The sequence below is a fragment of the Trachypithecus francoisi genome, unplaced genomic scaffold (assembly GCF_009764315.1).
Source record: "Trachypithecus francoisi isolate TF-2019V2 unplaced genomic scaffold, Tfra_2.0 Lachesis_group21, whole genome shotgun sequence".
Lineage (NCBI taxonomy): Eukaryota > Metazoa > Chordata > Mammalia > Primates > Cercopithecidae > Trachypithecus > Trachypithecus francoisi.
In genome coordinates this window covers 28,172,974-28,188,484 of record NW_022681467.1, presented here as the reverse complement: position 1 = coordinate 28,188,484, position 15,511 = coordinate 28,172,974, and positions in this window count along the sequence as shown.

Genomic DNA, 15,511 nt, shown 5'->3' with positions numbered 1-15,511 from the left:
TGGCCTACACCAGGTACTTTTGAGATCCCTGTTAGTGTCAATGTTCTTTCCTTCTGAAATGACCTCACCAAGGCCCAGAGTTCTGCAGGGGGCTGGACACTGGCATGCGTGGGCAATCTGACCTGCCAGAGCACCTTCCGGGGGCTCCTCTTTCACTCGCCCTCTGAGGCTTGCTCAGCTCGGAAAAGGAAAAGCGCTGCTGGTTATCGGTGGGTGCTGAGCTGAGCAGGAAAAGCTGAGCCCTAATCCCAGTATTCCCTGGAAGGGTCTGCATGTCCTTGGGCAAGTCACTAGCCTGCTCAGAGAACAGGGACCATGTCCTACATCCTGCCTCCATCCCAGGGGATCAGGGGAGACGATGGATGTTAGTGGGCTCTGGGATAAGCTTATGGAAGGAGGACCCTCCAGTTCCCTCCCTCTCAGGTGTTGATGAGATTTGGCCTGCTGTAATTACCAACACTTTGAAGCAATTTGCAGGCGGCTGCAGGCAGTGGGAGCTGAGGGGAGAAGGCAGCCCCTGGAGGGCCTAGAAAATCTTTTTGCTAGATTTAGAGCAACTGGGTCCAGGTCTCCTCCTCCTACCAGTCTTATCTGCTGGCCAAGCCATGCCTGCTCCTGCATCCTGGTCTTTGTCTCTGAGAAGAGCTGTCACCCTACTAGCCCAGAGGGGGAAGGAGCAGCAAGGTGGCTGGTGATGCTGAAAATAAGGTTGAACGTCCTTATATGACAGCAGTTTGAACAGATCAGCAAGTTCAACCACACAGAGGTGCCTGGAAGTCCCTCTCAGTGATACCTAAGAGGGAGGTCTCTGGAACCGGCCTGCCAGGTTCCTCCCTCCAGCCCTACTCTTATTGTCTGGGGGCCCACGGGCAAGTTTCTGCCTCCCTGCCACGGTTTCCCCATCTTTGAAATGGGAGCAGTGGCAACTCTGGGGCTAGTGGAGTAAATGCAGCAAAGTATGTGTGTTTGGCACCCATAGTGAGCCACAGTCTACGACAGCCAGCACCACTCGGGGTGGTTGCTGTCATCGCTGGCATTATGCCCCACCCAGCCCATTTCTTGCGCTATGTTGGACACTGTCCCAGGATGGAGGCAACCATCTCTGTCCCCGACACAGTGCCCTGACAGGCGTACCCATCTGAGCACCGGATACCTGCACTGCACTTCTCTCTCTCTCTCTCTCTCTTTTTTTTCTTTGTTCACAGAGTGTTGCTCTATCCCCCAGGCTGTAGTGCAGTGGTGCGATCTCGGCTCACTGCAACCTCCGCCTCCCGAGTTCAAGTGATTCTCCTGCCTCAGCCTCCTGAGTAGCTGGGATTACAGGTGCCCGCCACCATGCCTGGCTGATTTTTGTATTTTTAGTAGAGACGATGTTTCACCATGTTGGCCAGGCTGGTCTCGAACCCCTGACCTCAGGTGATCTGCCCACCTTGGCCTCCAAAAGTGCTGGGATTATAAGCGTGAGCCACCACGCCCAGCCACTTCTCTCTATTTATTATTATTATTTTTTTGAGACCGAGTTTTGCTCGTGTTGCCCAGGGTGGAGTACAATGGCGCCAACTCGGCTCACTGCAACCTCTGCCTCCTGGGTTCAAGCAATTCTCATGCCTCAGCCTCCTGAGTAGCTGGGATTATAGGCATGTGCCACCACACCCTGATAATTTTTGTATTTTTAGCAGAGATGGGGTTTCACCATGTTGGCCAGGTTGGTCTTGAACTCCTGACCTCAGGTGATCTGCCCGCCTCGGCCTCCGAAAGTGCTGGGATTACAAGCGTGAGCCACTGCACCCAGCCACTTCTTTCTCTCTTTCTTTCTTTTTTATTTTTAATAGAGGCAGTCTCACTATTGAGACTGCTGCCCAGGCAGTCTGTAGAAGTCCTGGGCTCAAGTGATCCTCCCACCTCAGCCTCCCAAAGTGCTAGGGTTACAGGTGTGAGCCACCACACCCAGCCTGCACTGCACTTCTCTATGCATCTGTCTCACCATCTGGATGGTGAATTCCTGGAATTCTAGGCTTCCAGAATTCTGACACACCCCACGGCTGACACCGGTGATTGCTGGAAGGACATGTTAACAGTTTTAGAAGGGTGTGGAGGGGAGGCAGAGCTCCTCCCCCTGCACTACCCTGTGGTTTCTCCTCTACCTCCGGTTTCTCCTCAGAAGAGTGGGGAGCTGTGGTCATTTCACAAACCCTGTAACACTGGGAGAGGCGGAATGTGACTCAGACTGCCCAGGGAAAGAGGGGCTGCCAACCACGCCCTTCCTCTCTCATTTGCACCTGCACTTCCTGAGCCGGTGGTTTGCGCTCCTCTGTGAGAGCTGATAAACCGGCCTATGGGAAGGCCCAGAGCCATTCCCCATGGCACCTCTCTAAGCGGGGCTTTCTAAAAGATCCTGAACCTAGGAGGTACTTAATAAGTGATTGCTTGATATATGCTTATGAGGTGGGGTTTGCTTCTCTCAGGCACCGACAAGGTAGATAGAGCTGACACGTAATAGCCTCTGAATTGCCAAAGGTGATGTCAAGCTTCCACCATTGAGTTTTGAGCTAGAGAGGTCCAAATCAGAGGTGAAACCAATGTGGGGAGCTGAGAGGCAGGGCTCTTTGGGGTCACACAGTGCTCTCAGCACTGCTGAGACTCCACATTTCTGCACGGACTCTTAGCAGTGAGAGCCAGAAAACACAGTGGGCCTGAATGAGATGCACATGCTGCAAGACCAACCCTGCTGGTTCAGTTAACACTCAGGGAGCCATGTGGCCAAGGGCAGCACCGGGGCCTACATCCTGGAGATACCAAGATCCAATTCAGCAAGCGTTTATTAAACGCCTACAATACACCAGGCCCTGGGCGTCTGAGATGGAGATGATGCAGCCTCTGCCCTGGGTAACCCCGGGTGGACACATGCCAGACACCAGGTGATTAAGAACCATTTGAGGCTGGGCACAGTGGCTCACACCTGTAATCCAAGCATTTGGGAGGCTGAGGCAGGTGGATCACCTGAGGTCAGGAGTTCGAGACCAGCCTGGCCAACATGGTGAAACCCCATCTCTACTAAAAATACAAAAACTTAGCTGGGCATGGTGGTTGGCACCTGTAAATCTCAGCTACTCAGGAGGCTGAGGTAGGAAAATCGCTTGAACCCAGGAGGCAGAAGTTGCAGTGAGCCAAGATTATGCCACTGCACTCCAGTCTGGGCAACAAGAGCAAAACTTCGTCTCAAAACAAACAAACAAACAAAACAAAAAAAACCCGGATTCCTTTGTTCCACTGTGAAGAAGAGCAGTGCAGGCATCCCATGCTCAGATGGGAAGGCCTGGTTCCTGGGGTGGGTGGCACTTAGGAAGCCAGCATCTAACTAGTTGCAGGGCCATGTGCGAGTCACCTGTTTCCATGCCTCGGTTTCCCTACCTGTCATACAGTCCTGCATGATCCAGCCTCTGTTTCTCCTCTTGCCTCATGTCTGGCCAGCCTCTCCATGCCTGCACTCCCTCTGCTGCTCTGGCCTCCAGTCGCCTCCCAGGTTAACTCCTCCTCATTAGTCATGTCTCAGCTCAAGCATCATCTCCAGGAGGTCTTCCTTGGCCACCTGGCTCTGCATCCTCTCACACCCCATCATGCCTTATGACACTTGGCATCACGTGCAACAGTGTATTTACCTGTTGCCCTTTTTAGTGTCTTTCTCTTGGCCCAAAGCCTGGCACTGAATAAATATTTGTTGAATGAATGAATGAACTAATGAATGAACAAATGAGCAGGTGTGCTGTGGGACTCAGATGACCCCACAGCTGGGACTCAGTGCCCTGGGAGGGGAGGGACACAATGTGTTCCTAAGCCCATGGGCCAGAATCAGGGAATCCCACATAGAAACTGGCTTCCCCTGGGCTTCCGGAGGCTGCTGGGGAGCACCACTGCCTTGGGCCTCCCGCCCAGAACAAGAACAGGCCTTCCTGGAGCCACTATTGTGGTCAGCATTGTTGTGGTCCTTGCTGCCCTCGCAGCTGTACTCCCTGGAACTCCCAGGTGTGTGTGTGTGTAGTGGGGTGGGCGTGGGGGAAACCTGGAGCCCTGATCCTGAAGCCACCTGCCTCAGTGGGTTGGGCAAGGAGGCGTCTCGAAGATGTGACCCCCCAACCTGAGTGTTGCCAGCGGAAGGGGAATTAGGCTGGTAGGGAAGGTGGGGGATGGGCGTGGCGTATTCTAGGCTCAGGGATCCCAGGGCTGCGGGAGGACAGCTAAAGCTGGAGCACCAGTCGTGCAGGCCAGAGCTGATGGGGCTTTCCCTACCATGCCAGGCACTGCTTCTGGAAGGTGGGGCAGGCAGAAGGATTTGAAATGAGGTAGCAACAGCACAATCAGAATTGTGTTGTTCAAAGGCCTTCCTGTCACGGGGAGAGAATAGGCCACCACAGGTTCTTTCCTATCTCCCTCTTTCTCCTCCAGACCTCACCCCCTACAAAATGGAGGCATTTTGTTTGTTTTCGCTCAGAACCCAGTTCCTCATGAGCTGTCATTGTAAACAGACCGGAGGCCAGAACAAAGAAATATTATTTTTAATTATTTTTTCCTCCTTGAAAGACTAGCTGAATGAGAACTGCTGACATGGGGTAAAGTACAGCACGCCAGCACTGAGAGAGGTGTGGGGGTCCCCTAGACTTGGAAACTGAGGCCCAGCGAGAGGCGCTGCCGGGCAAGGAGCCTCCCTCTGCATCCCAGATGGGGGTGGGTGCTCCACACACCAGTGTGATGGGAAAAGTGGAGGTGATGAGTGTCCTCACCTGGGCACAGCCTGGCCCTCACGAGGTGGAACGTGCAGGGAGTCTTTTGGGGGAGGGTTCAGGAGGAGAACTGGGTGGTTTTGCCCAGGAACCCAGAAGGAGTATTCCCTAGGCAGGTGGGTAGTGTGTGAAAGGACACCTGAGGCAGGCAGAAGACACCGAGACCCAAGGGAGAAGGAAGAATGGCTGGGTTTAGAGACGTGGACGAAAGTGAAAGGGCAGAGCTGAGGAGGCAGTAGGACAGGAGGGAGGGGGTTAATAACACACCTGCAGCCCATGGTCCAGGTTTGATTTCATTTAACTTAGTTTATTCTGGACCCCACAGTCTCTCTCAAATTGGAATGGCCTTTTTTTTTTTCCTTTTGAAGGGGGATTCTTTAGGAGGAAGGTCAGAGAGGGCACCAAGCAAGTAGATATTATCTCTGATAAAAGTTTTGGTCATGGCCAGGCGCAGTGGCTCACTCCTGTAATCCCAGCACTGGGAGGCCGAGGCAGGAGGATTGCTTGAGCCCAGGAGTTTAAGACCAGCCTGGGCAACATAGCAAGATCCCTCTCTCTACAAATAATAATGATAATAATAATACAAAAATTAGCCAGGCATGGTGATGTGCACCTAGTCCCAGCTACCTAGGAGGCTGAGGTGGGAGGATTGCTTGAGCCTGGGAGGTTGATGCTGCAGTGAGCTGTGATTGCACCACTGCACTCAAGCCTTGGTGACAGTGAGATTCTGTCTCAAAAAAAAAAAAAAAGTTTCCAGGGTGAGATGAAGTAAAACACTGGAATGTTCTTTGAGACATTGGGCTAGAGATTGTCATTTGTTTTTGCCACTTAAATCCAGGTGCTCTGGGCTAACCTGATTGGGCCCCTGAACCAAAGCGCCTCCTGGTGGGTGGTTCTGGAAACGCTGAATACTTTCCTCCCCCTGCCTGCCACCTAGTAACAATCTTAATCACACAAATACAAATTTTTTTTTTTTTCCTGCAGAACAAAATTCCTAGAAGCTGAAGGGCTGAGTTGCTGGACATGAGCATTTTACTTTTAGGCAGATTACATCAAAGTCTCTTTCCAAAAAAGCTTGCACCAATTTGCACTCCTTTTTTGGTGCATTTAAATATTAAACACCAAGATGAGACAGGGTGGATCCCTCCCCTGAAGTGTCCTGTCCATAAATGAAAGAGCTGGGGCCGAGCTCACGGTGGCTCACGCCTGTAATCCCAGCACTTTGGGAGGCCAGGGTGGGAGGATTGCTTGAGCTTAGGAGTTCAAGACCAGTCTGGGAAACATAGGGAGACCGCCGTCTCTTAAACAAACTTTAAAAAAAATGGCTGGATTAAACGACGACAACAGTTTCAGGGACCCAGTCTTTTCAGAACAGTGTCTCCCCTGCTCAGCTCTCACAGACCATTGAGGTGGGCGGGGTTAGACCCATTTACAGTTGGGCCTGCAGGGCCAGGTCACATAGCCAGTGGGTCTGAGCCAGCTTTTCTTCCCAAGCCTGTCTGATCCCCAAACCCCTTGGCTGCCCCCACTCTGCCCCCCGCCTCCCAGCCCTTCCAGCTGCAGCCTTTTCACTCATTCCACCACCACTCAGCTCTGAGTGGTTACCCTGGCGGGCTCTCTGCTTTGCTTCAGGGACGCCACAGTGAGCAAAGGCAGATATATTTTATGTGCCCTTGAAGAATCTCCCAGACAAACGTGTCATTGCAACCGGAGCCATAATGGCCAGGGGCAGGCGGCACAGACGAGTGCTGGGCAGAGGAGCCTGCAGGTGGGTGGAATGCAGCCTGTGTCTGCTGAAAGTGTGGGGTGACCAAAAGCCAGCAGAAAGACCAGTGTGTGGTTTTGAAGCCGCTGTCCTAGCCTCCCTGTGCTTCATGTGTCTCTTGGAGCTCCACCTGGGTCTCTGTGCCCACGGGGCTGCGGTGAGGCTCCCCGAATGTGGGGACCGTGTGGCCGTTGAGACCGTCTCCGGCAGCTATGGCTGAGGCGCCAGCCACTTCCGCCCTGTGCTGTCTCTGTGGTTGGCTTCGGGGGCTGAGATGCCTCCGGCCAGTCTTGAGGGGAGCCGGAGGAGGCTGCTGGACTGTCCCCACGGCAGCCGCAGGGCCTCTTCACTCCCTCCTGCCTCTGTGGCTCTGAGGGCCCAGCTCAGCCTCTTCCTGCCGTTTGTCCCAGCCCTGGGCCTCCTCAGGAGGGCGGGCTTGTCGCTTGTCCCCCCCTCCCCACCTCCCTACTTCCTCTCCCCACCCACCCCAGGATGTGAGGTGGGACACAGAGAGATGCCCAGCCCTTATTACCAAGGAGTCTTGGGGCTTGAGGGGGCTTCTTTTATGGCCACTTATTTCAGCCCCTAGATCCTGCTGGTCCCGTATTCTTCACTCCCTGAGGCCTTCTGGCTCTCAAAGCCGGAGTCCAGTGCCTTCCTACCAGCCGTCTTCACCAGTCCCCTCTCCTGTGCTAGGTCTGTTTAGATGCGGGTGCACAGGGAGCAGGGGAGAGAGTGGGGAGGGCAGAGAAGGAAGAGTCCCAGAACACAAAGGCCTGGTGTGGTGAGAAATTCAGGAGGGAGTAAAAGGGAACAAGAGTACGAAATAGGGACAGGCACACTGTGGTTCATGGTTTTTCCCACAAAACTAAAGCTATTTAAATTGAAGATGTACTTTTTTTTTTTTGAGACAGAACCTCGCTCTGTCACCCAGGCTGGAGTGCAGTGGCGTGATCTCGGCTCACTGCAACTTCTGCCTCCCGGGTTCAAGCGATTCTCCAGCCTCAGCCTCCCAAGTAGCTGGGACTACAGGTGGCCACCACCATGCCTGGCTAATTTTTATTTTTATTTTTATTTTTGAAACAGAGTCTCGCTGTATCACTCAGACTGGAGTGCAGTGGTGTGATCTGGGCTCACTGCAAGCTCCACCTCCTGGGTTCACGCCATTCTCCTGCCTCAGCCTCCCGAGTAGCTGGGACTACAGCTGCCCACCACTGCCCGGCTAATTTTTTTGTGTGTTTTCAGTAGAGATGGGGTTTCACCATGTTAGCCAGGATGGTCTCGATCTCCTGACCTCATGATCCGCCCACCTCGGCTTCCCAAAGTGCTGGGATTACAGGCATGAGCCACAGCGCCCGGCCCTACGCCCTGCTAATTTTTGTACTTTAGTAGAGGCACGGTTTCATGATGTTGCCTAGGCTGATTTTGAACTCCTGAGCTCAGGCAATCCGCCCACCTCGGCTTCTCCAAGTGCTAGGATTACAGGCGTAAGCCACCGCACCCGGCCTTTTTTTTTTTTTTTGAGATAGGGTCTCACTCTGTCACCCAGATTGAAGTGTAATGATGAAATTATAGCTCATTGTAACTTTGAACTTCTAGGTTCAAGCAGTCCTCCTGTCTCAGCCTCTTGAGTAGCTAGGACTACAGGCATGCGCCACCACACCCAGCTAATACATATATATTTATGTATGTATGTATGTATGATATATATATAATATATATTATGTGTGTGTGTGTGTGTATCTTTTATTTTATTTTTTTTTTGAGACAGAGTCTCGCATTGTCTCCAGGGCTGGTGTGCAGTGGTGGGATCTCGGCTCACTGCAACCTCCACCTCCCGGGTTCAAGCGATTCTCCTGCCCCAGCCTCCCGAGTAGCTGGGATTATAGGCGCCCGCCACCACAGCCAGCTAATTTTTTGTATTTTTAGTAGAGACAGGGTTTCACTATTTTGGTCAGGCTGGTCTCGAACTCCTGACCTTGTGATCTGCCCACCTTGGCCTCCCAGAGTGCTGGGATTGCAGGCATGAACCACGGCCCCGGCTCCTCTTAAATTTTTTTTTTTTTTTTTTTTTTTTTTGAGGTGGAGTCTCACTCTGTCGCCCGGGCTGGAGTGCAGTTGCCGGATCTCAGCTCACTGCAAGCTCCGCCTCCTGGGTTCCCGCCATTCTCCTGCCTCAGCCTCCTGAGTAGCTGGGACTATAGGCGCCCGCCATCTCGCCCGGCTAGTTTTTTTGTATTTTTTAGTAGAAACGGGGTTTCACCGTGTTAGCCAGGATGGTCTCGATCTCCTGACCTCGTGATCCGCCCGTCTCGGCCTCCCAAAGTGCTGGGATTACAGGCTTGAGCCACCGCGCCCAGCCTCCTCTTAAATTTTTAAGTGCACACTAAAGTATTGTTAACTATAACTATAACCACGATGTTGTGCAGCAGACCTCCCGACATCTTTATCTGTGTGACTGAAACTCTATACCCATTGAACTGCAACTCTCTGTTCCCCGCTGCCCCTTAGCCCCTGGAAACCCCCATTCTACTATTTTTCTTTTTTGGGAGGACAGAGTTTTGCTCTTGTTGCCCAGGCTGGAGTGCAATGGCGCGATCTCGGCTCACCTTAATCTCCGCCTCCTAGGTTCAAGTGATTCTCCTGCCTCAGCTTCCCAAGTAGCTGGGATTACAGGCATGCGCCCGACTAATTTTGTCTTTTTAGTAGAGACAGGGTTTCTCCATGTTGGTCAGGCTGGTCTCAAACTCCCGACCTCAGGTGATTCACCCACCTCGGCATCCCAAAATGCTGGGATTACAGGCGTGAGCCACCACGCCTGGCTCATTCTACTATTTTTTTTCTTTCTTTTTTCTACTTAAAATTTTTTTTGTCTTTTTAAAAAAAATTTCTTCTACTTTCTGTTTCTACTTTGGATTCCTCATATAAATGGAATCATGCAGTATTTGTCCTGTGACTGGTTTGTTTCATTTAGCTTAAAGTCATTAAAGTTCACGAGGTCAGGAGATCAAGACTTTAAACCACAGCTTAAAGTCATGTGGCAGCACATGACAGGCTTTCTTTCTTTTGATGGCTAAATAATATTCCATCGTGTGTACCCACCATATGTTGTTTATCCATTCATCTGTGGATGGACATTTAGGTTGTTTCTACCTCTTGGCTATTGTGAATAATGATGGAATCTATATGGGAGTTCACATATCTCTTGGAGATCCTGATTTCAGTTCTTTTGGAAAAATACCTGCAAGTGGGATTCCTGGATCATATGGTAGTTCTATTTTTAATCTTTTGAGAAACCTCCATACTGTTTTCTGTAGCAGCTGCACCATTTAACATTCCCACTAACCATGCACAAGGGTTCAACTTCTCCACATCCTTGCCAACACTGTTGTCTTTTTTTTTTTTTTTTCTATAATGGCAGTCCTAATAGGTGTAAGGTGATGACTCATTGTGGTTTTGATTTGCATTTCTCTGATGATCAGTGATGTTGAGCACTTTTTCCTGTTCTTGTTGGCCACTTGCATGTCATTTTTGGAGGGATGTCTATTCAAGTCCTTTGCCTATTTTTTATTTTTATTTTTATTTTTTGAGACGGAGTCTCGCCCAGGCTGGAATGCAATGGCGAGATCTTGGCTCACTGCAACCTCCGCCTCCCTGGTTCAAATGATTCTCCTGCCTCAGCTTCCTGAGTAGCTGGGGTTACAGGTGCCCACCACCACACTCAGCTAATTTTCATATTTTTAGTAGAGACAGGGTTTCACCATGTTGGCCAGGTTGGTCTTGAACTCCTGACCTTGTGATCTGCCCGTCTTGGCCTCCCAAAGTGCTGGGATTACAGGTATGAGCCACCATGCCCGGCCTCTTTTCATTTATTTATTTTTTATTTTTTGTTTGAGATGGAGTCTTGCTCTGTTGCCCAGGCTGGAGTGCAGTGGCGTGATCTCGGCCCACTGCAACCTCCACCTCCCGGGTTCAAGCAATTCTCCCTGCCTCAGCCTCCCAAGTAGCTGAGATTACAGGTGCCTGCCACCACACCTGGCTAATTTTTGTATTATTTAGTAGAGACAGAGTTTCACCATGTTGGCCAAGCTGGTCTTGAACTCTCAACCTCAGATGATCCGCCTGCCTCAGCCTCCCAAAGTGCTGGGATTACAGGTGTGAGCCACCGAGCCCGGCCTATTTGTTTATTTTTTGAGATGGAGTTTCACTGTTGTTACCCAGGCTGGAGTGCAGTGGCACAATCTTGACTCACTGCAACCTCCGACTCCCGGGTTCAAGCGATTCTCCTGCTTCAGCCTCCTGAGTAGCTGGGATTACAGGCATGTGCCACCATGCCCAGCTAATTTTTGTACTTTTTAGTAGAGACAAGGTTTCAACACGTTGGCCAGGATAGTCTTGATCTCCTGACCTCGTGAATCCACCCTCCTCAACCTCCCAAAGTACTGAGATTACAGGCGTGAGCCACCGTGACCGGCCGAATATTAACTTCTTATTGCATATATGGTTTGCAAATATTTTCTCCCAGTCAGCAGATTGCCTTTCACTCTGCTGGTTGTTTCCTTTGCTGGGCAGAAGCTTTTTAGGTTGATGTACTCCCTCTTGTCTATTTTTGCTTCTCTTGCCTGTGTCTTTGGTGCCATATTCAAGAAATTATCACTAAGGCCAATGCTATGAAACTTTTCCCCTATATTTTCTTCCACGAGTTTTATAGTTTGAGGTCTTAAGTGTAAGTCTTCAATCCATTTTTTTTTTTTTTGAGATGGAGTCTCGCTGTGTCGCCCAGGCTGGAGTGCACTGGTGCGATCTCAGCTCACTACAAGCTCTGCCTCCCAGGTTCATGCCATTCTCCTGCCTCAGCCTCCCGAGTAGCTGGGACTACAGGTATTCGCCACCAGGCCGGGCTAATTTTTGTATTTTTAGTAGAGACGGGGTTTCACTGTGTTGGCCAGGATGGTCTCGATCTCCTGACCTTGTGATCCGCCCACCTCGGCTTCCCAAAGTGCTGGGATTACAGGCGTGAGCCACCGCACCTGGCTTCAATCCATTTTGAGTTGATTTTTGTGTGTGGTGTAAGGAAAGGGTCCAGTTTCATTCTTTCTCATGCAGATATCCAGTTTTTCCAGCACCATTTGTCATTTGGTTCTAAGGGCCTTCCTTGGCAGAAAAACAACTTTTCAGTCCTTTGCAGGTTCCCCAGAGTTTCTTTGGAAATGTTTCTGTGAAATGGATGAACTGGACTCTCATGACTTTATTATAGTGATAAATTATATTTTAAAACCGAGGATGTGTAATCCAGTACACACATGGCTTTTATGAAGCAGGTCAGCCAGAAGTGTTCCAGGAAAATCCGAGCTATAGGATCTGTGTCCTTGGAGGCATATGCCTGTAGTTCTAGCTACACCTCCCAGCCTGCCTGGCAATCGGCTGTGTGCACTTTGGAGTCACGGTCTGGGCCTAGAGTCTGCCCCCAGTTAACACAAGTTCAGCACACACGAGGGCACTGAGTCCCACAGAGGCCAAGCCCCTTGTCTGCATCACAGAGCAAGTTGGGCAGAGGCTGGGGCACCCCAGGATCTCCTGGTTCTTCAGCCAGCACTGTTTTTGTTTATTTATTTATTTATTGAGAGAAGTCTTGCCTTATCCCCCAGTTTTGAGTGTAATAGCTCGATCTCAGCTCACTGCAATCTCCGCCTCCCAGGTTCAAACAATTCTCCTGCCTCTGCCTCCCAAGTAGCTGGGATTAAGTTGCTTGCCACCACTCTCAGGTAGTTTTTGTATATTTTAGTAGAGACAGGGTTTCACCATGTTGGCCAGGCTGGTTTCGAACTCCTGACCGCAAGTGATCTGCCCGCCTCAGCCTCCCAAAGTGCTGAGATTACAGGTGTGAGCCACTGTGCCCGGCCAGCCAGCACTGTTTTAATTGCCCTGTTACCAGCACACAACTCTCTCCATGCACTGAGGCTTCCTGCTGCTGTGGCCAAGAGTGCTTGAGAAAGAGCTCTTCCTTCTGAACTGGAAAACTTCGATTTTGTAGAGATGAGGCTTGTACCATCTTAGTGTCTCCCCCAAGCTGTGGACATGGCGCCAGCACATGGCGAGAACATGGTCAATGTCCGGATGAAGGGACAACCAGCAAATTCAGTTGAGAGGCAGCTCTGCGTAAGAGCCAGAATTTAACATTTATTTATTTATTTATTTAGAGACGGAGCCTCACTCTGTCGCCCAGGCTAGAGTGCAGTGGTGCAATCTTGGCTCACTGCAATCTCCATCTCCCGGTTAAAGTGATTCTCCTGCCTCAGCCTCCTGAGTAGCTGGGACTACAGGTGCCCGCCACCATGCCTGGCTAATTTTTATATTTTTAGTAGAGACGGGGTTTCACCATGTTGGCCAGGCTGGTCTCGAACTCCTGACCTCAAATGATCCACCCGCCTCGGCCTCCCAAAATACTGGGATTACAGATGGGAGCCACCGTGCCCTGCCTTAGAAGTTAAAAATTTAGATTCTGCTTCCTGTCGTGCTTCAGGTTTGCTGTGTAACATTGGACAGGTCCCTTCCTATCCCTAGGGCTCAGTGTTCTCGTAGGTTAATAACAGTGGCAACATCAACAATAATAGATAACAGGAGTGCCTTTGGTGTAACCACTCTTACAGACCCATTTACCCCTCCCAGTCACCCCAAGAGATACAGATGATTAATGCTCTGGTGTCCGGATGAAGACATGGAAGTCCAGAAGAGTTAAGTATTTTGTCCAAGGTCACACAGCTAGTTAGAGGGGCAGCAGGGATTCACAGCAGGCAGGCTAGCCCCAGAGACCACGTAATCACTGTATGATACTGAGTGGCTAGACGATTTCTAGGTCTGGCACCATGGCTCACACCTGTAATCCCAGCACTTTTGGAGGCTGAGGCAGGCAGATCATGAGGTCAGGAGATCGAGACCATCCTGGCTAACACGGAGAAACCCTGTCTCTACTAAAAATAGAAAAAAATTAGCTGGGTGTGGTGACACGCACCTGTAGTCTCAGTTACACAGGAGGCTGAGGCAGGAGAATCGCTTGAACCTGGGAGGTGGAGGTTGCAGTGAGCTGCGATTGCACCACTGCACTCCAGCCTGGGCAACAGAGCAAGACTCTGTCTAAAAAAAAAAAAAAAAAATGACTTCTTGCTCAGAAATACAGTGATTCTGTGAGCTACAGAAGGTGGCAGATATTTCAATTCTAGCCCTTGGCAAAATTATCCTGGTTGGGTTCTTCTAGGCTTTGCTAAATAGCAACTGTGCAGATCTCTTCCTGGAAGGAAGGCAGCTGTAGGAACAGGGTTACATGAATGGAAATTTGGTCAAAGAGAGGGAGAGGAAAAGCAGACGGCCAGGCCTTCCTCCCTGTCTCACTGCCTGTCCACAGCCTTGTCAGTATTCCCCGAAGCTCTTCTGCGGCTGCCATCAACGCAGCTCTAGGCCACCTTCTGCCCATCTGGGCATCTCACTGGGCAGCCAGTCTCACCTGCTCCGAAGCCCTCCAGGCAGCAGCCAGAGTCAGCTTCAAAGACAGCAGTCAGATCACATGATGCCCCTGCTTAAAGCCCTACCATGACTTCTCAAAGCTCTTGGAATAAAATCCCAGGTGACCCTTTCCCACTGCTTCAACCTTACCTCGTATCTCCTCCCCTTCACTCACTGTGCTCTGCCCCAGCGCAGTCCCAGCCAGTGGTCATGACCATCTGTGGCTGCTAAACACTTGAAATGTGGCCAGTCTATAAAATACACACTGGATCTCGAAGCCAGAGTATCAAAAAATGGATGTAAATCATCTCATTCATTTTTGTATTGACTATATTAAAATGATAATATTTTAATTACACTGGATTATATAAAATATATCAGATTGGGCGTGGTGGCTCATGCCTGTAATCCCAGAACTTTAAGAGGCCTAGGTAGGAGGATCGCTTGAGGCCAGGAGTTCGGGCAACAAAAAGACCCCATCTCTAAAAAACAAAACAAAACTATATATATATATGTGTGTGTGTATATATATATACAAATATAGTTTAATTATATATATATAATTAAAATTAATTTCATCTTTTTTTTTTTGAGATGGAGTCTCGCTCTGTCGCCCAGACTGGAGTGCAATGGTGCAATCTCGGCTCACTGCAACCTCCACCTCCTGGGTTCAAGCGATTCTCCTGCCTCAGCCTCCTGAGTAGCTGGGACTACAGGCACATGCCACCACATCTGGCTAATTTTTTTGTACTTTTAGTAGAGATGAGGTTTCATTGTGTCACCCAGGATGGTCTCGATCTCCCGACTTTGTGATCCGCCCACCTGAGCCTCCCAAAGTGCTGGAAGTACAGGTGTGAGCCACTGCGCCTGGCCTTTTTTTTTTTGAGACAGGGTCTCACTTTGTCGCCCAAGCTGGAGTGCAGTGACATGATCTTGGCTCACTGCAGCCTCAACCTCCTGGGCTCAAGTGATCCTCCCATCTCAGCCTCCTGAGTAGCTGAGACTATAGGCATGTGGCACCATGCCCAGTTAATTTTTGTATTTTTTGTAGAGTTGGGGTTTTGCCATATTGCCCAGGGTGGTCTTGAACTCCTGAGCTCAAGAGATCCTCCTGCCTCAGCCTTCCAAAGTGCTAGGATTACAGACATGAGCCACCACACCCAACCAACTTTATCTTTTTATTGTTTTAAATTGTATTTATTTATTTTTTATTGAGACAGGGTCTCGCCCTGTTGCTCAGGCTGGAGTGCAGTGATATGATCTCAGCTCACTACAACCTCTGCCTCCTGGGCTTAAGATCCTCCCGCCTCAGCCTTCTGAGTAGCTGGGACTACAGGTATGCACCAGCACACCCGGCTAATTTCATTTCGTCTTTTTTTTTTTTTTTGAGACGGAGTCTGGCTCTGTCGCCCAGGCTGGAGTGCAGTGGCCGGATCTCAGCTCACTGCAAGCTGCGCCTCCCGGGCTT